Source organism: Rhamphochromis sp. 'chilingali' (genome assembly GCF_963969265.1).
Source record: "Rhamphochromis sp. 'chilingali' genome assembly, chromosome: 16".
Lineage (NCBI taxonomy): Eukaryota > Metazoa > Chordata > Actinopteri > Cichliformes > Cichlidae > Rhamphochromis > Rhamphochromis sp. 'chilingali'.
In genome coordinates this window covers 21512209-21529235 of record NC_137943.1, presented here as the reverse complement: position 1 = coordinate 21529235, position 17027 = coordinate 21512209, and positions in this window count along the sequence as shown.

Genomic DNA, 17027 nt, shown 5'->3' with positions numbered 1-17027 from the left:
GTTTTCTGCTCTCTTCCCTTCTGCTCCACAGTGGCTGTCAGCTTTAATTATCTTTGACAAAGGGCCTCCTGAATCCTAATTACACTGAGCTTTGTCTTTTCCTGGAGCCCTTCACTATTCACTCCAGCTGCTTGACGCACTCACACGTTCCAGTCCTCTTCACCCAAAATTAATTGGGTGCGTTTGCAGTTTTTCTCCCGTCTCCTGACATCTTTTGGGAATCAAAGGTCATCATTAGTTCGGGTGAGGATGTAGGGCGACAGAGGGACAGTCATGCATCAGACATCAGGGCCGTCATGTGGCTGTCCTGGTTTTGACAATGACCAGTCTTTACTCACTGTGTACAGTCTTATACGAGATTTATTTGACTGACTGGAAGATCTTACTGAGCCTCAGCTGTGTTTGTGGACAGACAATTCTTCATTATATTGTATGCGTGGACACTGATGATAACCAGTTTGGTCAAAATTGTAACGCTGTGAAGTGACTTAACATAAAATCTCATGTGAACCTTATATGAAAGGTGCTTTAATTTGTAATTAGTTCATTTAATTATTGGGAAAAAAAACATCAAAACAATATTTAACTGTGAGTTTTAACTGAGAAAGGGTTGCAGCCAGCTATTGTCTTATTTTATTTTTATTGGATTAAGCTTATTATTATTTATATTATAATAGCTTAGTGAAACTGTCCAAGCTAAAAATAAAAATAAAAATCTATTATGGATGTGACAAAACTGCAGTTCTTTAAATGTCCACTTAGAGCTGACTCCAAGAAATCTCCACAAATTGCCAGGGGAAAATGCCAAAACTTAGACCACAAATTAACATGTTTAGATTGCATTACCCTACAGAGCTTCTGAGGGCCACATCATGATCTGAAAAGATATGATGATGCAGACAGAAAGGGGTCTGAAATTTAGAAGCCATCAGCGTTGAGTAAAGACAGAATCTATTTTTGCCCAAGTAATTGCTGATGTCCTCACCTGGATGGAAACCTAATGCTGGTTATTTCTTTGTTATCTTGTACGTTTACACAAGATACTTTACAATTCCATTTTATTTGTATAGTGCCAAATCACAACAACTGTTGCCTTGAGGAATTATTAACTGCATGGTGAAGACCCTACAATAATAGAGGGAAAAAACAATCCAGCAACCGGCTTAAGCAAGCACTTGGCAACAGTGGGAAGGAAAAACTCAACAATCAACAAAAACAAGATAGTAATCCATAAGGCCAAAATATATGCTTCAAAACAAAGCTTAAAAAAATCAGTAGTTAATATTATTGTGGCTAAGTCCAGTTTTTACATGCAGTATATGGGTACTAATCACACTTTAGCTGCTCCAGGCTACAGCGTAGCTGCTGACTTTAGCTGTTTGGTATGAATGCAAAGTAGCTGCATGTAATTTTTGTCTTCTTATTAGAAAAACATTAAATAACTTGGTTAAAATTTATTATTGTGCAGTCACACTTGTTTTGTGGAGCCTTACAGGGTTGGACTGTATAAAAAGACAAGTCAACAAAGAAGGTAAAATACTCCAAAATACAAAGTTATTTTGGTCTACTTCTTTTATCATCCTATGCTGTCATCATACTCAAAGTAAAATGTTCTGAAAATTAAACTGATGCACTGTAGGAGGTGGAAATGAGTGAAACAAACACTCCTCATTTCCAATCAACCACTGCATTGTTTCCTTGAAGACGTATGTGGCTGCTACTTAAGGTTAAACTTAAACTTAGCTGTTACAATCACTGTTTTGAACATAATGATTTACAAGTAGGTGTGGTGTAATCAAAGAAGGAGATTTTCTGCTTCCACATTCAGGTGCTCCGTTGCCGTTTTCTTTCTCAGTTTTCTGACTGTGAGCATAATTTTAATCCGGCTGAAAAAAGAGACGTTCTTTCATTTTCATATAAGAGCCACTTTCCCCCTGCCAGAGTCACCATGAACTCAAAAACTGTAACAGTACTAGTGAACTGCCTTATTTATTCATGGCACAGATTCAGCAAGGTGATGGGAAGATTCCTCTGTGATTCTGGTTGATATTGACTTGACAGCATCGCACAGTTGCTTAAGATTTGCTGACAACACAGCCATGACATGAATCTCCTGTTCCACCACATCCTAAAGATGCTCTACTGGGTTGAGATCTGGAGACTGTAGAGGCAACTCATTGTCATGTTCAAGAAACCAGTTTGAGATGGATACAGGGTCCTCATGAGGGCATGGACATGGTCAGCAATAATGCTGAGGTAGGCTGGGGCTTTTCGTCATTTTGGTGAGCCCACGCTGACAAAAGTGTGGTCTTCTGCTGCTGTAGCCCATCTGCTTCAATGTTTGGCTGTTTGTGCACTCGGGATGCTCTTCTGCATACTTTGGCTGAAGCAGAGCTGACGGGTTATTAGGGCCCGAGCACTGATAGTGCGAAGGCCCTATTGTAATTGCTCTGTTTATTATTATTATTATTATTATTAGGGCCCGAGCACTGATAGTGCGAAGGCCCTATTGTAATTGCTCTGTTTATTATTATTATTATTATTAGGGCCCGAGCACTGACAGTGCGAAGGCCCTATTGTAATTGCTCTGTTTATTATTATTATTATTATTATTATTAGGGCCCGAGCACTGAGAGTGCGAAGGCCCTATTGTATCTGCTCCGTTTCTTATTATTATTATTATTATTATTATTATTATTATTATTATTATTATTATTATTATTATTATTCAGGCGAAACAAGGGCCTTTTTGAGGGCCTAAACATGCTCAAAAACTCATGAAATTTTGCACACATGCCAGGTCTGGTGAAAAATTTTGTATTTTAATGGTTTTACATATGAGCACTGGGAAATGGCTCTAGAGCGCCACCTATGCCTTGTTAAATGCAGCCCTACGACCACATCGTTTGAGCTACATGTATGAAATTTGGCACACATGTGTATCATGCCAAGACGAACAAAAAAGTCTGTGGGCCCATTGACGCAAACCCAACAGGAAGTCCGCCATTTGGAAGAGAAGGTGACATTTTGGCTCTAATTTTGCCATTTCCATGCCTCGAACTTTTGCGAACTCCTCCTTGGGGTTTGATTTCATAACCTTCATATTTGGTCAGTGTCAACTACACCCTTGTGCCATGTTAAATTGCGGAGCTTTTGAGTTTTCACAATACTATGAGGCCGTGGCGCCAAGGCGAATTTCGATGACTCGCCATGAAAATCTTATTGCCTCTCATTCTGTCATACATGTTCCGATCTGGACCAAAGAGCACACATATGATAAGGCTCCACCCCTGAACATATTTCAACTGCCATATTTGACATCAAGGACAGCGCCACCTAGTGGGAACAGGAAATGTCATGTTTTACACTTTGGGGTACAGTATAGTGATGGGTGACATCTGCAGCCTCAAATTTCTCCAGGAAAGCCTTAAGGAGTTGGTCTTGGGTTACAGTGAAAACTGTGAGTTTTCGCGAAAGGGTGTGACCCCAGCAGCATGGCGAACTCTGATGTCACGCCATGAAGAAACAAATTAGTATAACTCAATGAAATCCAGTCTGATCAGTACCAGACTTTATAGGCATGATGTCAGACCCGCCCTGAACAGATTGATGTGCCCATTGTCGGAAATACGGACAGCGCCACCTAGTGGCAACAGGAAATGTCATGGCTTTAATTTTGTTGTACTGATTTTCACAGGTTCATCTTGGCCACCTCAAAAGCGGTGAATATCACCATCAGTCCCTCGTGATGCTTCAGTGCAAAAATTGTGAGTTTAAACTGAACGGCGCACCCTGGTGGCAACGCTGTTCAACATGAAAGATGAAGTGGCTTTTGAGGGTCTTGGCAAGTTTATAGAGGCTTGAAATTTGGCACACACCTCCAAATGGATGAAGGCTTTGTTGTCATGTGATCATTTTCATTGAATATCCCAAAATGGCTCCACAGCGCCCCCTACAAAATTTCAAAACCACAGCCCCAGCTCTGTGTTTTATGTATGAATCTGAAACCTGGTAGGCTTATAGGAGATATCATGATGTACAAAAAAGTCTCTTGGAGCAATATCCCAAATCCAACAGGAAGTCAGCCAATTTAAAATTAATGTGCAATTTTGGCAACATTTTCCCCTCTTTTCAGGCACCGTGCTTTGACGTACTCCTCCAAGGGATTTCATCAGATTGATGCAATCTCCTGTGTGTGGAATCTAAAGACCTTTGTGATGTTAAATTGCGAAGCTTTTTACATTCAGGGAAACGGGGTGGTCATGGCGGCACGTAGAGTTTCAATCACTCGCCAAAAAGCAGTAATCTGCTGTCACTCAAAAACACAATGTCCAATCTCTCCCAAAGCTCATAGGCGTGATGAGACTCGAGCTCGGAAATGTTTGTTATGCCATTTGTACATAATGGTTAGAGCGCCACCTAGTGGAACGACTAACTAATCACGAATGAATGAGTTGAAATGTTAGCTGGTGGTTAAATGCATGAATTCCATCAATGTGACATCAGATCGGACGTGCTGGTTTTAGGTGTTGGGCGTGGCTCGACGCGCCGGGGGTGCGAGGGCCCTCATAACGCTGCTTGCAGCTTTAATTATTATTATTATTATTATTATTTCGGCAAATGAATTGGCCGTTTGAGGGCCTAAACATGCTCGAAAACTCATGAAATTTTGCACACGCGTCAGGTCTGGTGAAAATTTACGTATTTTAATGTTCTCAGACATGGCCAGGGAAAATTAGCTCAGTAGCGCCACCTAGAAAAATGAAAAACGCGAGCCCCCGGTATGGGTATGACCTACATGTTTGAAAGTCGGTACACCTATAAAATGTTCAGAGTCGAACAAAAAAGTCTATTATGGCAATGTCCTAAACCCAACAGGAAGTCCGCCATTTTGGATTGAAGGTGACATTTTGGCTCTGATTTTACCATTTCCATGCCTCGAACTTTATCGAACTCCTCCTTGGGATTTGGTCCTATAAACTTCAAATTTGGACAGTGTCAACTACACCCTTGTGCCATGTTAAATTGCGGAGCTTTTGAGTTTTCACAATACTATGAGGCCGTGGCGCCATGGCGAATTTCGATGACTCGCCATGAAAATCTTATTGCCTCTCATTTTGTCATACATTTTCTGACCTTGACCAAAGTGAATACATATGATAAGGCTCCACCCCTGAACATATTTCAACTGCCATATTTGACCTCAAGGACAGCGCCACCTAGTGGGAACAGGAAATGTTATGTTTTACACTTTGGGGTACAGTATAGTGATGGGTGACATCTGCAGCCTCAAATTTCTCCAGAAAAGCCTTAAGGAGTTGGTCTTGGGTTACAGTGAAAACTGTGAGTTTTCGCAAAAGGGTGTGACCCCAGCAGCATGGCGAACTTTGATGTCACGCCATGAAGAAACAAATTAGTATAACTCAATGAAATCCAGTCTGATCAGTACCAGACTTTACAGGCATGATGTCAGACCCGCCCTGAACAGATTGATGTGCCCATTGTCGGAAATACGGACAGCGCCACCTAGTGGCAAGAGGAAATGTCATGGCTTTAATTTTGTTGTACTGATTTTCACAGGTTCATCGTGGCCACCTCAAAAGCGGTGAATATCACCATCAGTCCTTCGTGATGCTTCAGTGCAAAAATTGTGACTTTAAACTGAACGGCGCACCCTGGTGGCAACACGGTTCAACATGAAAGATGAAGTGGCTTTTGAGGGGCTTGGAAAGTTTATAGAGGCTTGGAATTTGGCACACACCCCCAAATGGAGGAAGGCTTTGTTGTCATGTGATCATTTTCATTGAATAGCGCGAAATTGCTCCACAGCGCCCCCTACAAAATTTCAAAACCACAGCCCCAGCTCTGTGTTTTATGTATGAGTCTGAAACCTGGTAAGCTTATAGGAGATATCAAGATGTACAAAAAAGTCTCTTGGAGCAATATCCCAAATCCAACAGGAAGTCAGCCATTTTAAAATTAATGTGCAATTTTGGCAACATTTTCCCCGCTTTTCAGGCACCGTTCTTTGACGAACTCCTCCAAGGGATTTCATCACATTGATGCGATCTCCTGTGTGTGGAATCTAAAGACCTTTGTGATGTTAAATTGCGAAGCTTTTTACATTCAGGGAAACGGGGTGGTCATGGCGGCACATAGAGTTTCAATCACTCGCCAAAAAGCAGTAATCTGCTGTCACTCAAAAACACAATGTCCAATCTCTCCCAAAGCTCATAGGCGTGATGAGACTCGAGCTCGGAAATGTTTGTTATGCCATTTGTGCATAATGGTTTGAGCGCCACCTAGTGGAACGACTAACTAATCATAAATGAATGAGTTGAAATGTTAGCTGGTGGTTAAATGCATGAATTCCATCAATGTGACATCAGATCGGAGGTGCTGGTTTTAGGTGTTGGGCGTGGCTCGACGCGCCGGGGGTGCGAGGGCCCTCATAACGCTGCTTGCAGCTTTAATTAGGGCCCGAGCACTGATAGTGCGAAGGCCCTATTGTAATTGCTCTGTTTATTATTATTATTAGGGCCCGAGCACTGAGAGTGCGAAGGCCCTATTGTATCTGCTCCGTTTCTTATTAGGGCCCGAGCACCGAGAGTGCGAAGGCCCTATTGTATCTGCTCCGTTTCTTATTATTATTATTATTATTATTATTATTATTATTATTATTATTATTATTATTCAGGCGAAACAAGGGCCTTTTTGAGGGCCTAAACATGCTCAAAAACTCATGAAATTTTGCACACATGCCAGGTCTGGTGAAAAATTTTGTATTTTAATGGTTTTACATATGAGCACTGGGAAATGGCTCTAGTGCGCCACCTATGCCTTGTTAAATGCAGCCCTACGACCACATCGTTTGAGCTACATGTATGAAATTTGGCACACATGTGTATCATGCCAAGACGAACAAAAAAGTCTGTGGGCCCATTGACGCAAACCCAACAGGAAGTCCGCCATTTGGAAGAGAATGTGACATTTTGGCTCTAATTTTGCCATTTCCATGCCTCGAACTTTTGCGAACTCCTCCTTGGGGTTTGATTTCATAACCTTCATATTTGGTCAGTGTCAACTACACCCTTGTGCCATGTTAAATTGCGGAGCTTTTGAGTTTTCACAATACTATGAGGCCGTGGCGCCATGGCGAATTTCGATGACTCGCCATGAAAATCTTATTGCCTCTCATTTTGTCATACATTTTCTGACCTTGACCAAAGTGAACACATATGATAAGGCTCCACCCCTAAACATATTTCAACTGCCATATTTGACATCAAGGACAGCGCCACCTAGTGGGAACAGGAAATGTCATGTTTTACACTTTGGGGTACAGTATAGTGATGGGTGACATCTGCAGCCTCAAATTTCTCCAGAAAAGCCTTAAGGAGTTGGTCTTGGGTTACAGTGAAAACTGTGACTTTTCGCAAAAGGGTGTGACCCCAGCAGCATGGCGAACTTTGATGTCACGCCATGAAGAAACAAATTAGTATAACTCAATGAAATCCAGTCTGATCAGTACCAGACTTTACAGGCATGATGACAGACCCGCCCTGAACAGATTGATGTGCCCATTGTCGGGAATACGGACAGCGCCACCTAGTGGGAACAGGAAATGTCATGGCTTTAATTTTGTTGTACTGATTTTCACAGGTTCATTGTGGCCACCTCAAAAGCGGTGAATATCACCATCAGTCCCTTGTGATGCTTCAGTGCAAAAATTGTGACTTTAAACTGAACGCCGCACCCTGGTGGCAACGCGGTTCACCATGAAAGATGAAGTGGCTTTTGAGGGGCTTGGAAAGTTTAAAAAGTCTTGAAATTTGGCACACACCTCCAATGTGGTTAAGGCTTTGTTGTTATGTGATCATTTTCATTGAATATCCCAAAATGGCTCCACAGCGCCCCCTACAAAATTTCAAAATCACAGCCCCTGCTCTGTGTTTTATGTATGAGTCTGAAACCTGGTAAGCTTATAGGAGATATCAAGATGTACAAAAAAGTCTCTTGGAGCAATATCCCAAATCCAACAGGAAGTCAGCCATTTTAAAATTAATGTGCAATTTTGGCAACATTTTCCCCTCTTTTCAGGCATCGTTCTTTGACGAACTCCTCCAAGGGATTTCATCAGATTGGACCGATCTGCAGTTTGTGGAATCTAAAGACCTTTGTGATGTTAAATTGCGAAGCTTTTTACGTCCAGGGAAACGGGGTGGTTATGGCGGCACGTGGAGTTTCAATCACTCGCCAAAAAGCAGTAATCTGCTGTCACTCAAAAACACAATGTCCAATCTCTCCCAAACGTCTCAGGTGTGATGAGACTCGAGCTTGGAAGTGTTTGTTATGCCATTTGTACATAATGGTTAGAGCGCCACCTAGTGGAACGACTAACTAATCATGAATGAATGAGTTGAAATGTTAGCTGGTGGTTAAATGCATGAATTCCATCAATGTGACATCAGATCGGACGTGCTGGTTTTAGGTGTTGGGCGTGGCTCGACGCGCCGGGGGTGCGAGGGCCCTCATAACGCTGCTTGCAGCTTTAATTATTATTATTATTATTATTCAGGCGAAACAAGGGCCTTTTTGAGGGCCTAAACATGCTCAAAAACTCATGAAATTTTGCACACATGCCAGGTCTGGTGAAAAATTTTGTATTTTAATGGTTTTACATATGAGCACTGGGAAATGGCTCTAGAGCGCCACCTATGCCTTGTTAAATGCAGCCCTACGACCACATCGTTTGAGCTACATGTATGAAATTTGGCACACATGTGTATCATGCCAAGACGAACAAAAAAGTCTGTGGGCCCATTGACGCAAACCCAACAGGAAGTCCGCCATTTGGAAGAGAAGGTGACATTTTGGCTCTAATTTTGCCATTTCCATGCCTCGAACTTTTGCGAACTCCTCCTTGGGGTTTCATTTCATAACCTTCAAATTTGGACAGTGTCAACTACACCCTTGTGCCATGTTAAATTGCGGAGCTTTTGAGTTTTCACAATACTATGAGGCCGTGGCGCCATGGCGAATTTCGATGACTCGCCATGAAAATCTTATTGCCTCTCATTTTGTCATACATGTTCCGATCTGGACCAAAGAGCACACATATGATAAGGCTCCACCCCTGAACATATTTCAACTGCCATATTTGACATCAAGGACAGCGCCACCTAGTGGGAACAGGAAATGTCATGTTTTACACTTTGGGGTACAGTATAGTGATGGGTGACATCTGCAGCCTCAAATTTCTCCAGGAAAGCCTTAAGGAGTTGGTCTTGGGTTACAGTGAAAACTGTGAGTTTTCGCGAAAGGGTGTGACCCCAGCAGCATGGCGAACTTTGATGTCACGCCATGAAGAAACAAATTAGTATAACTCAATGAAATCCAGTCTGATCAGTACCAGACTTTACAGGCATGATGTCAGACCCACCCTGAACAGATTGATGTGTCCATTGTCGGAAATACGGACAGCGCCACCTAGTGGCAACAGGAAATGTCATGGCTTTAATTTTGTTGTACTGATTTTCACAGGTTCATCGTGACCACCTCAAAAGCGGTGAATATCAACATCAGTCCCTCGTGATGCTTCAGTGCAAAAATTGTGACTTTAAATTGAACGGCGCACCCTGGTGGCAACGCGGTTCACCATGAAAGATGAAGTGGCCTTTGAGGGGCTTGGAAAGTTTATAGAGGCTTGAAATTTGGCACACACCTCCAAATGGATGTAGGCTTTGTTGTCATGTGATCATTTTCATTGAATAGCTCGAAATTGCTCCACAGCGCCCCCTACAAAATTTCAAAACAACAGCCCCTGCTCTGTGTTTCATCTATGAGTCTGAAACCTGGTAAGCTCATGGAAAATATCAAGATGTACAAAAAAGTCTCTTGGAGCAATATCCCAAATCCAACAGGAAGTCAGCCATTTTAAAATTAATGTGTAATTTTGGCGACATTTTCCCCTCTTTTCAGGCTTCATACTTTGACGAACTCCTCCAAGGGATTTCATCATATTGAACCATTCTCCAGGGTGTGGAATCTAAAGACCTTTGTGATGTTAAATTGCGAAGCTTTTTACGTTCAAGGAAACGGGGTGGTCATGGCGGCACGTGGAGTTTCAATCACTGGCCAAAAAGCAGTAATCTGCTGTCACTCAAAGACACAAAGTCCAATCTCTCCCAAAGGTCGCAGGCGTGATGAGACTCGAGCTCGGAAATGTTTGTTATTCCCTTTGTCTATAATGGTTAGAGCGCCACCTAGTGGGACGACTATAATGATGACTGAATGAGATGAAATGTTAGCTGGTGGTTAAATGCATGAATTCCATCAATGTGACATCAGATCGGACGTGCTGGTTTCAGGTGTTGGGCGTGGCTCGACACGCCGGGGGTGCGAGGGCCCTCATAACGCTGCTTGCAGCTTTAATTATTATTATTATTATTAGGGCCCGAGCACTGACAGTGCGAAGGCCCTATTGTAATTGCTCTGTTTATTATTATTATTATTATTATTATTATTATTTCGGCAAATGAATTGGCCATTTGAGGGCCTAAACATGCTCGAAAACTCATGAAATTTTGCACACGCGTCAGGTCTGGTGAAAATTTACGTATTTTAATGTTCTCAGACATGGCCAGGGAAAATTAGCTCAGTAGCGCCACCTAGAAAAATGAAAAACGCGAGCCCCCGGTATGGGTATTGCCTACAAGTTTGAAAGTCGGTACACCTATATAACGTTCAGAGTCGAACAAAAAAGTCTATTATGGCAATGTCCTAAACCCAACAGGAAGTCCGCCATTTTGGATTGAAGGTGACATTTTGGGTCTGATTTTAGCGTTTCCATGCCTTGTACTTTAACGAACTCCTCCTTGGGATTTGGTCCTATAAACTTCAAATTTGGACAGTGTCAACTACACCCTTGTGCCATGTTAAATTGCGGAGCTTTTGAGTTTTCACAATACTATGAGGCCGTGGCGCCATGGCGAATTTCGATGACTCGCCATGAAAATCTTATTGCCTCTCATTCTGTCATAGATTTTCTGACCTTGACCAAAGTCAACACATATGATAAGGCTCCACCCATGAACATATTTCAACTGCCATATTTTACATCAGGGACAGCGCCACCTAGTGGGAACAGGAAATGTCATGTTTTACACTTTGGGGTACAGTATAGTGATGGGTGACATCTGCAGCCTCAAATTTCTCCAGGAAAGCCTTAAGGAGTTGGTCTTGGGTTACAGTGAAAACTGTGAGTTTTCGCAAAAGGGTGTCACCCCAGCGGCATGGCGAATTTTGATGTCACGCCATGATGAAACAAATTAGTATAACTCAATGAAATCCAGTCTGATCAGTACCAGACTTTACAGGCATGATGTCAGACCCGCCCTGAACAGATTGATGTGCCCATTGTCAGGAATATGAAGAGCGCCACCTAGTGGGAAGAGGAAATGTCATGTCTTACACTTTGTTGTACTGATTTTCACAGGTTCATAGTGGCCACCTCAAAAGCGGTGAATATCACCATCAGTCCTTGATGATGCTTTAGTGCAAAAATTGTGACTTTAAACTGAACGGCGCACCCTGGTGGCAACGCTGTTCACCATGAAAGATGAAGTGGCTTTTGAGGGTCTTGGCAAGTTTATAGAGGCTTGAAATTTGGCACACACCTCCAATGTGACGAAGGCTTTGTTGTCATGTGATCATTTTCATTGAATATCCCAAAATGGCTCCACAGCGCCCCCTACAAAATTTCAAAACCACAGCCCCAGCTCTGTGTTTTATGTATGACTCTGAAACCTGGTAGGCTTATAGGAGATATCAAGATGTACAAAAAAGTCTCTTGGAGCAATATCCCAAATCCAACAGGAAGTCAGCCATTTTAAAATTAATGTGCAATTTTGGCAACATTTTCCCCTCTTTTCAGGCACCGTGCTTTGACGTACTCCTCCAAGGGATTTCATCATATTGAACCAATCTCCTGTGTGTGGAATCTAAAGACCTTTGTGATGTTAAATTGCGAAGCTTTTTACATTTAGGGAAACGGGGTGGTCATGGCGGCACGTGGAGTTTCAATCACTCGCCAAAAAGCAGTAATCTGCTGTCACTCAAAATCAAAATGTTCAATCTCTCCCAAAGGTCGCAGGCGTGATGAGACTCGAGCTAGGAAATGTTTGTTATGCCATTTGTCAGTAATGGTTAGAGCGCCACCTAGTGGGACAACTATAATCATGATTGAATGAGATGAATTGTTAGCTGGTGGTTAAATGCATGAATTCCATCAATGTGACATCAGATCGGAGGTGCTGGTTTTAGGTGTTGGGCGTGGCTCGACGTGCTGGGGGTGCGAGGGCCCTCATAACGCTGCTTGCAGCTTTAATTAGGGCCCGAGCACTGACAGTGCGAAGGCCCTATTGTAATTGCTCTGTTTATTATTATTATTATTATTATTATTATTATTATTATTATTATTCCGGCAAATGAATTGGCCGTTTGAGGGCCTAAACATGCTCGAAAACTCATGAAATTTTGCACACGCGTCAGGTCTGGTGAAAATTTACGTATTTTAATGTTCTCAGACATGGCCAGGGAAAATTAGCTCAGTAGCGCCACCTAGAAAAATGAAAAACGCGAGCCCCCGGTATGGGTATGACCTACATGTTTGAAAGTCGGTACACCTATATAACGTTCAGAGTCGAACAAAAAAGTCTATTATGGCAATGTCCTAAACCCAACAGGAAGTCCGCCATTTTGGATTGAAGGTGACATTTTGGGTCTGATTTTACCGTTTCCATGCCTTGTACTTTAACGAACTCCTCCTTGGGATTTGGTCCTATAAACTTCAAATTTGGACAGTGTCAACTACACCCTTGTGCCATGTTAAATTGCGGAGCTTTTGAGTTTTCACAATAGTATGAGGCCGTGGCGCCATGGCGAATTTTGATGACTCGCCATGAAAATCTTATTGCCTCTCATTCTGTCATACATGTTCCGATCTGGACCAAAGAGCACACATATGATAAGGCTCCACCCCTGAACATATTTCAACTGCCATATTTGACATCAAGGACAGCGCCACCTAGTGGGAACAGGAAATGTCATGTTTTACACTTTGGGGTACAGTATAGTGATGGGTGACATCTGCAGCCTCAAATTTCTCCAGGAAAGCCTTAAGGAGTTGGTCTTGGGTTACAGTGAAAACTGTGACTTTTCGCAAAAGGGTGTGACCCCAGCGGCGTGGCGAACTTTGATGTCACGCCATGAAGAAACAAATTAGTATAACTCAATGAAATCCAGTCTGATCAGTACCAGACTTTACAGGCATGATGTCAGACCCGCCCTGAACAGATTGATGTGCCCATTGTCAGAAATACGGACAGCGCCACCTAGTGGCAACAGGAAATGTCATGGCTTTAATTTTGTTGTACTGATTTTCACAGGTTCATCTTGGCCACCTCAAAAGCGGTGAATATCACCATCAGTCCCTCGTGATGCTTCAGTGCAAAAATTGTGAGTTTAAACTGAACGGCGCACCCTGGTGGCAACGCTGTTCAACATGAAAGATGAAGTGGCTTTTGAGGGTCTTGGCAAGTTTATAGAGGCTTGAAATTTGGCGCACACCTCCAATGTGGTTAAGGCTTTGTTGTTATGTGATCATTTTCATTGAATATCCCAAAATGGCTCCACAGCGCCCCCTACAAAATTTCAAAATCACAGCCCCTGCTCTGTGTTTTATGTATGAGTCTGAAACCTGGTAAGCTTATAGGAGATATCAAGATGTACAAAAAAGTCTCTTGGAGCAATATCCCAAATCCAACAGGAAGTCAGCCATTTTAAAATTAATGTGCAATTTTGGCAACATTTTCCCCTCTTTTCAGGCATCGTTCTTTGACGAACTCCTCTAAGGGATTTCATCAGATTGCACTATTCTTCAGTGTGTGGAATCCAAAGACCTTTGTGTTGTTAAATTGCGAAGCTTTTTACGTTCAGGGAAACGGGGTGGTTATGGCGGCACGTAGACTCTCAATCACTCGCCAAAACGCAGTAATCTGCTGTTACTCAAAGACACAATGTCCAATCTCACCCAAAGGTCGCAGGCATAATGAGACTCGAGTTCGGAAATGTTTGTTATGCCATTTGTACATAATGGTTAGAGTGCCACCTATTGGAACGACTAGCTAATCATGAATGAATGAGTTGAAATGTTAGCTGGTGGTTAAGTGCATGAATTCCATCAATGTGACATCAGATCGGACGTGCTGGTTTTAGGTGTTGGGCGTGGCTCGACGCGCCGGGGGTGCGAGGGCCCTCATAACGCTGCTTGCAGCTTTAATTATTATTATTATTATTATTCACCCCAAACAAGGGCCTTTTTGAGGGCCTAAACATGCTCAAAAACTCATGAAATTTTGCACACATGCCAGGTTTGGTGAAAAATTTTGTATTTTAATGGTTTTACATATGAGCACTGGGAAATGGCTCTACAGCGCCACCTATGCCTTGTTAAATGCAGCCCTACGACCACATCGTTTGAGCTACATGTATGAAATTTGGCACACATGTGTATCATGCCAAGACGAACAAAAAAGTCTGGGGGCCCATTGACGCAAACCCAACAGGAAGTCCGCCATTTGGGAGAGAAGGTGACATTTTGGCTCTAATTTTGCCATTTCCATGCCTCGAACTTTAACGAACTCCTCCTTGGGATTTGGTCCTATAAACTTCAAATTTGGACAGTGTCAACTACACCCTTGTGCCATGTTAAATTGCGGAGCTTTTGAGTTTTCACAATACTATGAGGCCGTGGCGCCATGGCGAATTTCGATGACTCGCCATGAAAATCTTATTGCCTCTCATTTTGTCATACATTTTCTGACCTTGACCAAAGTGAACACATATGATAAGGCTCCACCCCTGAACATATTTCAACTGCCATATTTGACCTCAAGGACAGCGCCACCTAGTGGGAACAGGAAATGTTATGTTTTACACTTTGGGGTACAGTATAGTGATGGGTGACATCTGCAGCCTCAAATTTCTCCAGGAAAGCCTTAAGGAGTTGGTCTTGGGTTACAGTGAAAACTGTGAGTTTTCGCGAAAGGGTGTGACCCCAGCAGCATGGCGAACTTTGATGTCACGCCATGAAGAAACAAATTAGTATAACTCAATGAAATCCAGTCTGATCAGTACCAGACTTTACAGGCATGATGTCAGACCCGCCCTGAACAGATTGATGTGCCCATTGTCGGAAATACGGACAGCGCCACCTAGTGGCAACAGGAAATGTCATGGCTTTAATTTTGTTGTACTGATTTTCACAGGTTCATCGTGGCCACCTCAAAAGCGGTGAATATCACCATCAGTCCCTCGTGATGCTTCAGTGCAAAAATTGTGACTTTAAACTGAACGGCGCACCCTGGTGGCAACACGGTTCAACATGAAAGATGAAGTGGCTTTTGAGGGGCTTGGAAAGTTTATAGAGGCTTTAAATTTGGCACACACCTCCAATGTGATGAAGGCTTTGCTGTCATGTGATCATTTTCATTGAATAGCGCGAAATGGCTCCACAGCGCCCCCTACAATATTTCAAAATATCAGCCCCTGCTCTGTGTTTTATGTATGAGTCTGAAACCTGGTAAGCTTATAGGAGATATCAAGATGTACAAAAAAGTCTCTTGGAGCAATATCCCAAATCCAACAGGAAGTCAGCCATTTTAAAATTAATGTGCAATTTTGGCAACATTTTCCCCGCTTTTCAGGCATGATTCTTTGACGAACTCCTCCAAGGGATTTCATCATATTGAACCAATCTCCAGTCTGTGGAATCTAAAGACCTTTGTGATGTTAAATTGCGAAGCTTTTTACGTTCAGGGAAACGGGGTGGTCATGGCGGCACGTAGAGTTTCAATCACTCGCCAAAAAGCAGTAATCTGCTGTCACTCAAAGACACAATGTCCAATCTCTCCCAAAGCTCATAGGCGTGATGAGACTCGAGCTCGGAAATGTTTGTTATTCCATTTGTACATAATGGTTAGAGTGCCACCTAGTGGAACGACTAACTAATCATGAATGAATGAGTTGAAATGTTAGGTGGTGGTTAAATGCATGAATTCCATCAATGTGACATCAGATCGGAGGTGCTGGTTTTAGGTGTTGGGCGTGGCTCGACGCGCCGGGGGTGCGAGGGCCCTCATAACGCTGCTTGCAGCTTTAATTATTATTATTATTATTATTTCGGCAAATGAATTGGCCATTTGAGGGCCTAAACATGCTCGAAAACTCATGAAATTTTGCACACGCGTCAGGTCTGGTGAAAATTTACGTATTTTAATGTTCTCAGACATGGCCAGGGAAAATTAGCTCAGTAGCGCCACCTAGAAAAATGAAAAACGCGAGCCCCCGGTATGGGTATTGCCTACAAGTTTGAAAGTCGGTACACCTATATAACGTTCAGAGTCGAACAAAAAAGTCTATTATGGCAATGTCCTAAACCCAACAGGAAGTCCGCCATTTTGGATTGAAGGTGACATTTTGGGTCTGATTTTACCGTTTCCATGCCTTGTACTTTAACGAACTCCTCCTTGGGATTTGGTCCTATAAACTTCAAATTTGGACAGTGTCAACTACACCCTTGTGCCATGTTAAATTGCGGAGCTTTTGAGTTTTCACAATACTATGAGGCCGTGGCGCCATGGCGAATTTCGATGACTCGCCATGAAAATCTTATTGCCTCTCATTCTGTCATACATGTTCCGATCTGGACCAAAGAGCACACATATGATAAGGCTCCACCCCTGAACATATTTCAACTGCCATATTTGACATCAAGGACAGCGCCACCTAGTGGGAACAGGAAATGTCATGTTTTACACTTTGGGGTACAGTATAGTGATGGGTGACATCTGCAGCCTCAAATTTCTCCAGGAAAGCCTTAAGGAGTTGGTCTTGGGGTACAGTGAAAACTGTGGCTTTTCACGAAAGGGTGTGACCTCAGCAGCATGGCGAACTTTGATATCTTG